The 8762-nt window shown below is 39.4% G+C and overlaps 1 pseudogene; it reads left to right on the top strand.

Annotated features, from left to right (window-relative positions):
- Positions 1-5632: 5632 nt before the first annotated feature.
- Positions 5633-6414, top strand: LOC124990195 (holocytochrome c-type synthase-like; annotated as a pseudogene).
- Positions 6415-8762: the final 2348 nt, after the last annotated feature.

The following is an 8762-nucleotide window of genomic DNA, read 5'->3' as shown; positions in this document are numbered from 1 at the left end:
ATTGGCTGGAAGCCAGTTTCAGACGCAGCAAGTTTCCCCAAATCTCTTCCTCAAGGAATGCAGTCAGGGAAATGAATCTTTCCCACAGTAGTGGTGGTGGGTGTTCATTCCCTGGCGAGGTAAAACAGGCAGGATTAAAGGTGAGGATACCAGGGAAGGTGCAGTGGAAGTCCACATCCTGAATCCTGAGAAGACCAGATCTCGTTTTTCAACGATTCCCAGATCAACAGCGGCAAGGCTTACACTCAGGCAGCAAGTAGGAGATTTTTGTTGTTGTTGTTAAATTGACGAACTTAAAAGGAAAGAAAGCAACATTAGATGACTCCATGCAGGCAGGTCATCGAGTCCTACTCATGGGCACAGAGTTTTCAGTCAGTTTGCAGGTGACCTTGAACAAGAAGGGGGAACATATCTGGAATATGGGAAAATGATGGGAAAGAGAAAAGGAAAAGTTTGGAAGAAATTAGTCTCATAAACAGAGGAAATAGGAAACACTTTGTTTTCTCTCTGAAGGAGGAGATGAAATTCTTTGCTAAGGAAAGCAAGGTTACAGGGCCGGAATGGGATGTTGGGAGAGACAGGTTGGCTGTGGTAACTATTAGGAGTCCATTAAAGACACTGAGCAACACTGAGGGCTCAGCCAAGCTTTGAATTTTAAATACTTCTATTTGGGATTTGTCTTTACAAAGGGTAAGAGGTGAGAAGAGACATATAAACCAATATCTGGCTGGTTTCAGGATAGATGTGGCAGCAGAGAAAGTAGGCAAGGGAGTTGAAGCAATTGGTGAGAGATTAATGACTTTAGAGAATGATTTAAGTGGTAGGCAAGAAAGGGGGAAAAATCCAGAATTGTGAGAGAATAAATTTCTGTTGTTTTAAATTATCAGGCTTTTGATAATTTATCAAAACAACTTTGGGAATGTAACAGATAACTATTAAAATTTCTCTCTCTCTCTCTCATGTGTTCTGTCTTTCCAATACACATCTTTATACAAACAAGCATGAACAGATACAGAAATGTTAAATCTTTAGTAAGGAACAAACATTCATTCTCACAAATACATCTACTTAAATTCACAAGAAAGGAAGAAAAAAGAAAGGAATGCTTTCTTAACTAGTATGTATACCCCAACATACCACCATTAAGAAATGGAGTTAGTCTTTGATTTATGACACATATGGTACTAATTTCATTAGTTCATTACTCTCTTCTGTAACAATAGTTAATCTTATATCTGCGAAACAAGAGGCCTATTTCTGAATAGGAAAGATTTCATTTTAAAAGAAGACTTAGTCCAAAATACCTCTAGTCTCCCTCCCCGCTTATTGTGAATTAGTATCTGAATATCAGAGAAAACATTCAACCTTTGGTTCTTTGGGATTGGCTTATTTCACTTAACTTAATATTCTCTAGTTCCATTCACTTACAGGCAAATGCCATAATTTCATTTTTCTTCAAGGCTGAGTAATATTCCATTGTGTATATATACCATGATTTCTTTATCCATTTATCTGTTGAAGGGCATCTAGGTTGGTTCCATAGTTTAACTATTGTGAATTGAGCTGCTATAAACATTGATGTTACTGCGTCACTGAAGTATGCTGATTTTAAATCCTTTGGGCATAAACCTAGGAGTGGGAGTGAAGAGAGGAGAGGGAGAATGGGGGTAGGAATGATAGTAGAATGAATTGGACATTATTGCCCTATGTGCATATATGATTACACAACCTATGTAACTCTACATCATGTACAACCAGACAAATGAGAAGTTATACTTCAATTATATATAATGTATCAAAGTGCATTCTACTATCATGTATAACTATTTAGAACAAATAAAAAATGAAAAAGAAGAATGCTTAAGACTACTGAAAATATTTTACTTTAAAAATTATTTTAATCTTACATAAAATTTGCAAAAATAGCATTGAATTCTTCTATACTTTTACTAGTTGAGGTTCCCCAGAGAAACAGAACTGATAGGAGATATAGCTCTATATATCTATATCTATATAACTGTATCTATACTTTTTTAAAGGAAATTGCCTCAGGAGATTATGGAGACAAAAAAGTCCCATTAGCATGAGCAAGCTGCAGAAGCAGACATAATTCAGTCTGAGTCTAAAGGCCTAAAGGACCTGTTGTCTCTTACTGATTGGAGCCAAGGAAGTTGAAAAGGAAAGTGCACTTCTTTGGAAGCACCTGCCCATAAGCCCAGTCTAGGGCAGCTCCAACAACCTTTGAACTTTCTTTTTGAGAAACGAAAAAGTAATGTATTCATTTTGCAACATATTGTTGCAGGTTTTCAAAGGAATGGCCCAGATGTATACCAGGTGAGGATCTGGTTGTTCCCATGTGTTGGGATAGTCACCCACTACTAGGTATGTCCCCCCTCCTTTTTTTCCTTTAAATGAGCCAATAAAACTCTAAACTTCCTACCTTCTTTAGTGGAACATAAAACTTTCCCAGGTTCTGGACAACAATTAAGGATAATTAAAGGGTTCCTTTAAGAATAATGCAGTTTTGAGGATAGAAGAGGGATGTCCCAGCTCACACGTAGAGGGAATTTGTCTTTCTTCCACCTTTTTTTCTTTTCAGACCCTCAAAAGATTGGGTGATACCTACCTACATTGTGGAGGGCGGGCAGATTTTTATTCAGTGTGAATCTCTTCTGGAAACACCCTTAGGGACATGCAGAAAAATCATGTCTTACCAGCTTTCTGGGCATGATCTGACACAGTCAGGTTGACGCATACAATTAATCATTACAGTGCCCTTCAATTAACTGCCCCTGATATCAGCATCTTACGAGACCAAAATACAGTGATTGGAATCAGGGAATTATGGTTGATGCAATCTGTTATTTAGCCTGCAAATCCTATTTGCATTCCACTGGCTTTCCCATTAGTAGTTAAACAAGCAACGCTAGCAAGGTTACTTCTTAGAGGCCCTTTTCAAAAGCAGTTTTCACTCCCACACTACCCTCAAGTGAGCAGCATTATTCTTTTTAATATGTTTAGGCATCTAAGCATAAATTCCATTTTATTCTTCATTTCTATAAAAAGAAAGTAAAAGCACATAGGCATTTTTTTCTGCTTTATTCTCTATTGTAGGAAGCCTAATTGTTTGGACACGGGGCCAGAATAAAGACGCCCATGTCATTAGTTTAGAAAATATATTAACTAGATATACAAACTGCATGGATTAAATTGACAAATCTTGGAGTGTGACACTTGAAATTCCAAAGTTATGAACTAATGGGAAGCTCAACAGTGCTACTTATTAAAATGGCATCATATGGTATCATTTTAATTGATTGTAATGTACCAAAAAACTGAGTTCTTTGTTTGCCGGTAAATTATCACTGCAGGTTTCCATAGATATGACATTTAGACCGTTGCCAACACATGTAAAAATGCTGATTTTTCCGCATATTTTAGCCATGATACAATTGCTTCAGTATTTTCATAATACTATGCCTTTAAATTTAAAAAAATGCCATAGAAATGAAATGATGTACCCCATTGGTGTAGAATGACTCAAAATGCAGTCTGTAAAAAAAAAGAAATAATAATAATATTTTAAAAATGCCATTAATATAACAAAAGACTATTCCTAACTATTGTTTCCCCTGTTTCAAACATTATTTTGTGCCTAAAATTTCAAGATATAGATATGAAACAGAATGCTAGAGTCATAATGGCTGGACTGGCTACATAATGAAAGTGTGAGTTCCTTATTAAAAAAAATTAAGACTTTCTACATAGGAATGGCAGAGCATTCCACCAGGTGTGGGGTTATTCCAGTCACAGAGCCCTGTACAATTGTGTGGGTTACACACCTACAAAGTTACTACGAAGACTGTACAGTTTACACTTCTGTAGCCCTCCCTGCTGGAGAAAATTACTCAAGAGGGTAGGTTGGTTCTGTTGTAAAATTCATGATCAGGTACCTGATTCATGAACAGGTACCTAACGCTCCAGCATATATTCGTGATTCAGGGCACCCTACAATCCAGCTAATGTTGATTGATTTGAATCCCTCCCAAAGTCTTTTTAAGACTCCTCAAACTTTTTGTTTCTCACTCTGACAAATCTACCTTGCAGAGAAAATTAAATCCATTACAACTACCTAAAATTGAGCTATACATACACTCACACACATCTTCCTTTCCTTCGCTTTTTGTCACCTAAAACCAGTTCCTTCCCCCAAGCCCCAGCTGTGGATCTTGTCCCTCTTCACCTTCTCAAGACCTTGTCTCTATCAATCTTTCTTTTTCTTGAATATTCAGCTTCTCCTTTTCAACTTCATTCTTCTTGTGACTTACACATAAGTTCAAATGTCTTCCTTTTTATCAAAAACAGAAATAAAACTTCCTTAAAACCACATCTCAAATTCAATAAGTCTTAACTCATTCCTCATAGCTAAGTAAATTTTCTATAATTACTGTCTCATTGCCTCATGTTTTTTTCTTCTCATTTTATAAACCCAGATCTCCCATCAGTTACTCACATGCTACTGAATTCTTGAAATTTTTCTTCATCCATACTGTACCTGGAAATCTCTAGAGCACTCAAACCAGTTAATTAAAACTTGTTCTTCCTTAGGAGTTTGCTTCCCTTTCCCCTCCTTTAGTAACCAGAGGGTGTGTTGGTCAGCTTTTCATCACGGTAACAAAATACCTGAGATAATTAACTGATAGAGAGAAAAGGTTAGTTTTAGCTCATGGTTTCAGAGATTCTGATCATCAGGTGGACCCATTACTCTTAGACCTGCGGTGAGACAGCACATCATGGTGGGAGCATACGGCAGAGTGAAACCACTCACTTTACGGTCAGGAAGTGGGGGGGAAAAAGTCCTCCCACCGGCCTTACCTCTTGAATGTTCTATCGCCTCCTGATCGTGGCACCCTTGGGATTAAGCCTTCAATACAAGGGTCTTTGGGGAATATTCAAGATGCAAACTATAGAGTCGGAAAAGGAAGGAACAGCATGTGAGAGTGTTGAGAGTGTCGGGGGTGACTGAGGTGACGGTGGTGACCCAGTGAGAGAAAGGCAGGGATGACAGCAGATGGCTGTCCCCCGGGCTTGGGTTGGAGGTTAGAGGCAGGGCCAGCCTCTTGGAGCAGTCTGGGGGAGGAATCAGCAGGAAAATTAAAATAGTTTGGAGTCAACACTGATTCCAGTCATTGTTGGGACTAATGACACGTTAATTAACTCAGGCTGACTCCTTACTCCCTGGCGAGTGAGCAAGATCAAGGCCTCAAAGGCGGTTTTAATAGTTAACGACGATAAATCGGACCACCGTCAGGGATTGGTTAACAACAGTCCCGTGAATGTGATCAACTCAAGCTTGCCATATAGTCCTATGGGATTCGCCTGCATGAACCCCCCATGCCTTGCTGACCTTTAAGCTGATTGGTTCCTGCCTAGCCCCCACCCTACATAAAAGCTGTGTGACTTCCTCAATAAAGAGTTTCTGCTGTGACTGGTCTCCCTGATGCGTCTGATTGTCCTCCGCCCGGAGGGCTGTGTGCCAGAGGTCAGTTGCCCGGCCTGGCCTTGTTGGGGAGTGCTTCCTTCCCTTGTCGCTGGTCGAGAAGAGCAAGGGGGCTAAAGACCCCGACAAGCCATGGGTTTGTCAGCCTCTACTCCTGTTGTTCGGGTTCAGACCTCAAAAGCTTCAGATCATCAGACACCATCATCACCTTCAGGATGCCCAATGCGTGAAGGGAAAACGAAAGGCTGTCCAACAAGTGCGGAACCCTCTGGTCCAACCTGTGAGAGCAAAACACACTCTGTGCCTGCCACCAAGATCGTGCATGTGAGTATGTGGAGTGTCCTGGTACAGGCGCTGCTGCTAAGAATCAGGAGAACCTGGATCCTTCAAATCTGATGCCACCACCTAATCAAACACCAGCTCCAGATCAGCTCTTTCCTTTGTTCTCTGTCAGAGAGGAGTCATCCATTCCACCAGCAGATTCAGAGAAAAAAGGGGTTGATCCTTCTGAACAAATCTTCTGGAATGCAATGTTAAGGAAAGGGTGGAAGTGGAAGGATGAGGATATTAGTCAGAAAGACATGTATAACATCATTAGAATTCACAATCAGAACAGTGAACAGGCTTGGAAGGAGAGTTTGAAGTGGGAAGCTCTTCATGCTGCGGAGCATCCTTGTGGTCCATCATTGATCTGATTTGAAGGGAAAGCAAAAGAGTATTCACCAAGGGCAAGAATTTGGTCCTGGATGGGGCATGATTGGATCATCAGCCGTTGTGGCCCGGAAGTTAGATATGTGATAGATGACTACGATGGTGTTGAAGTCAAAAAGGACTACCAGTTAATCACCCTGGATGTCTGCCCTGCCTTAGATTCGCTCTCAGCAGTATGGGACAGAATGAAAGTTGCTTGGTGACACTGGACATTGTAACCACTGTTTTGTTTGTGATGCAAAGTATGAACTATTTTTTTTTTTTTCTGAGAGATACATTAAACTCTATTCCCCAAACTGAATTGCACTCATGACGTACTGGGAACTTCAAGTGGTTGATCACACTTCATCCTCCACTTATCAAAGGACCCTTGCTCCATTCAGTTTTGAGTTGCATTTTTCCTTGCAGTTTATAGCAGATCGTTCTAAGTTTTCTTCCCATTTGATTTAAGTGGGAAGCAGTCCCTCAGTTTGTCCCTTAGCTACAATATTGCCTGTGTATTTCATCTAGAAAAGTCTGAAAAACCTCTGAAAAAGAGTTTTTAGAAAGTGAGGAAAGCTGCTCTTTTCTTAGTGTTTTCTCAGGAATATTTGAGAGGTAAAACCTGCAAGTCAGTGCACTGCTCATGAGCTTTTACCTTTTAACTAAAATCATTTATTATAGATAAGCAATATCTTTTTTTAAAAAAAGACTATTATTTCTGAAGTCCCTACAATTTAGTAGAGATCCTGAACAAAATGCAAAGCCATACCCTTGCACCAGCAAGACTAAGGTGTGTCTTGGCTCTCTAAATTCTCATTTATATGCATTTTTCAGACTGGGCCTTGTTAAAGAAGTTTCAACTTACCATGAGGTGCTGATGCGTATGCTTTGAAGCATATATTTTAATTTTTAAAATATTTTTGTGTTCTGATATGTAACTCTGCTCCCCCAAAACAGGTCTCTTTATTGTTCCTAGAATTTCAAGTTATTCCAACTTTAAGTCCCATTCCTTCCTCCATTGGAAGCCTTCCCCGTGGTTGGGCTAATCCAGATTTAAAAGCCTGACTCAAGTCACAGTGCCAGTGATTATATTTAGCTGAGCATTAACATTCACAAGAAGAGTATTTTTCTCACATGTAGTATGTTTGCATCAATTCACTGTCTCAATTTTTATGTTTTCAGAAAGCTTTAAGCTTTCTGTTGAAATTTCTTGTATCAGTAACCCAAAAACTGGTTGTTCTAATTGTAGCAGCATGTTACAAATGACTGTTTTTTAAAGTGTTAATATTAAACCCTGTAATTTATCCTGAAAAAAAAAAAAAAGATGCAAACTATGGAAGATGGTCTCGTGTTTTTCTTCATATTCTCTGGCTACTATTTTGTCTTCTCCTCATCAGGCTTATTCTTCTGTATGGAGCTCTGTAGATGGTGGGTGCCATCAGCTTTGTCTCTAGGTCCTTTCTTTTCTTCCTTTGTGTTCCCTCACTAGAAAAATGAAAAACTCATGTAAGTTCAGATTACCACATGTACAGCAATGATTCCTGAACTTACATATTTGGCCCGGCCTCTCCTCTAAACTACAGACAGATTTAACTCTCTACTTGATATCTCCTATTGAATATCTTTGAAATTCCATAAAACTGATCCACCTTTGACAGAAGTTATGAATTTTCTTTTCTCCCTAAGCACTCCTAGACCTACTGTTTCTGATATGTTCTATCTCTATGAATGGCATTGCCCTCCAATTTGTTATGCTAGCTGTCACACCCTACTCTATCACCCTTTGATATTGAAACTATAAATCTGTTCTAGGTAATTCAACAATACCTCCTAAAGGTAGTGTGACTGCTGAAGTTTCTCAAATTCCCTTCATTTCTATTGAAATCATTGAAGCATACCTACCTGTTCAACTTCATCTCATACTGTGGGCTCCTCCTCATTCTCAAAACTCCTGCCCTTACAGTCTACTGATGCTTTTCTCCCTGTTTGGAACAGATATGTCTCCTCTCTTGTCTAGTTCATTTTTATTCATCTTCAAATCTAAGTTCAAATGGCACTTCCTGAGGGGGAATTGTATCATTCAAAGTTTGCTCTTATAAGGAAATAAACTTTTTCTGACCTGAGTAGAAAAAAAAGTATTAAAAGGATATTTGTAATTCACAAATGGAATGGTCATATAGACTGAAAAACCAAGCATTAGCACCGAGGAATAACATATTAACCAAACTAAGAAACTGGTATGCAGCAGAAACCTCCACCCTAGTCATTAAGTGCTATTTACTACAGTTGGCCCCTTTACATTGGTGAACTATAACAATGACAGAATGTGTATTAGTCAGTTTTGCTTCACTATGACCAAAATATCTGACAAAAAACAACTGAGAGGGGGGAAAATTTATTTTGGCTCATGGTTCCAGAGCCATGTATTTAGTGGAGTACATTGCTTTGGGCCAAGGTGAGACAGCGCATCCTGGAGATGGGGAGGGGCAGAGGGAAGCTTCTCTCTTCAAGGCAGCCAGGAAACAGACAGAAATGGGCAAAGGGGCTGAAGGGCACAGGAGCCCTTCCA

The sequence above is a fragment of the Sciurus carolinensis genome, chromosome 8 (genome assembly GCF_902686445.1).
Source record: "Sciurus carolinensis chromosome 8, mSciCar1.2, whole genome shotgun sequence".
NCBI classification, from domain to species: Eukaryota; Metazoa; Chordata; class Mammalia; order Rodentia; family Sciuridae; genus Sciurus; species Sciurus carolinensis.
This window is presented reverse-complemented; position numbering and strand designations above follow the sequence as displayed.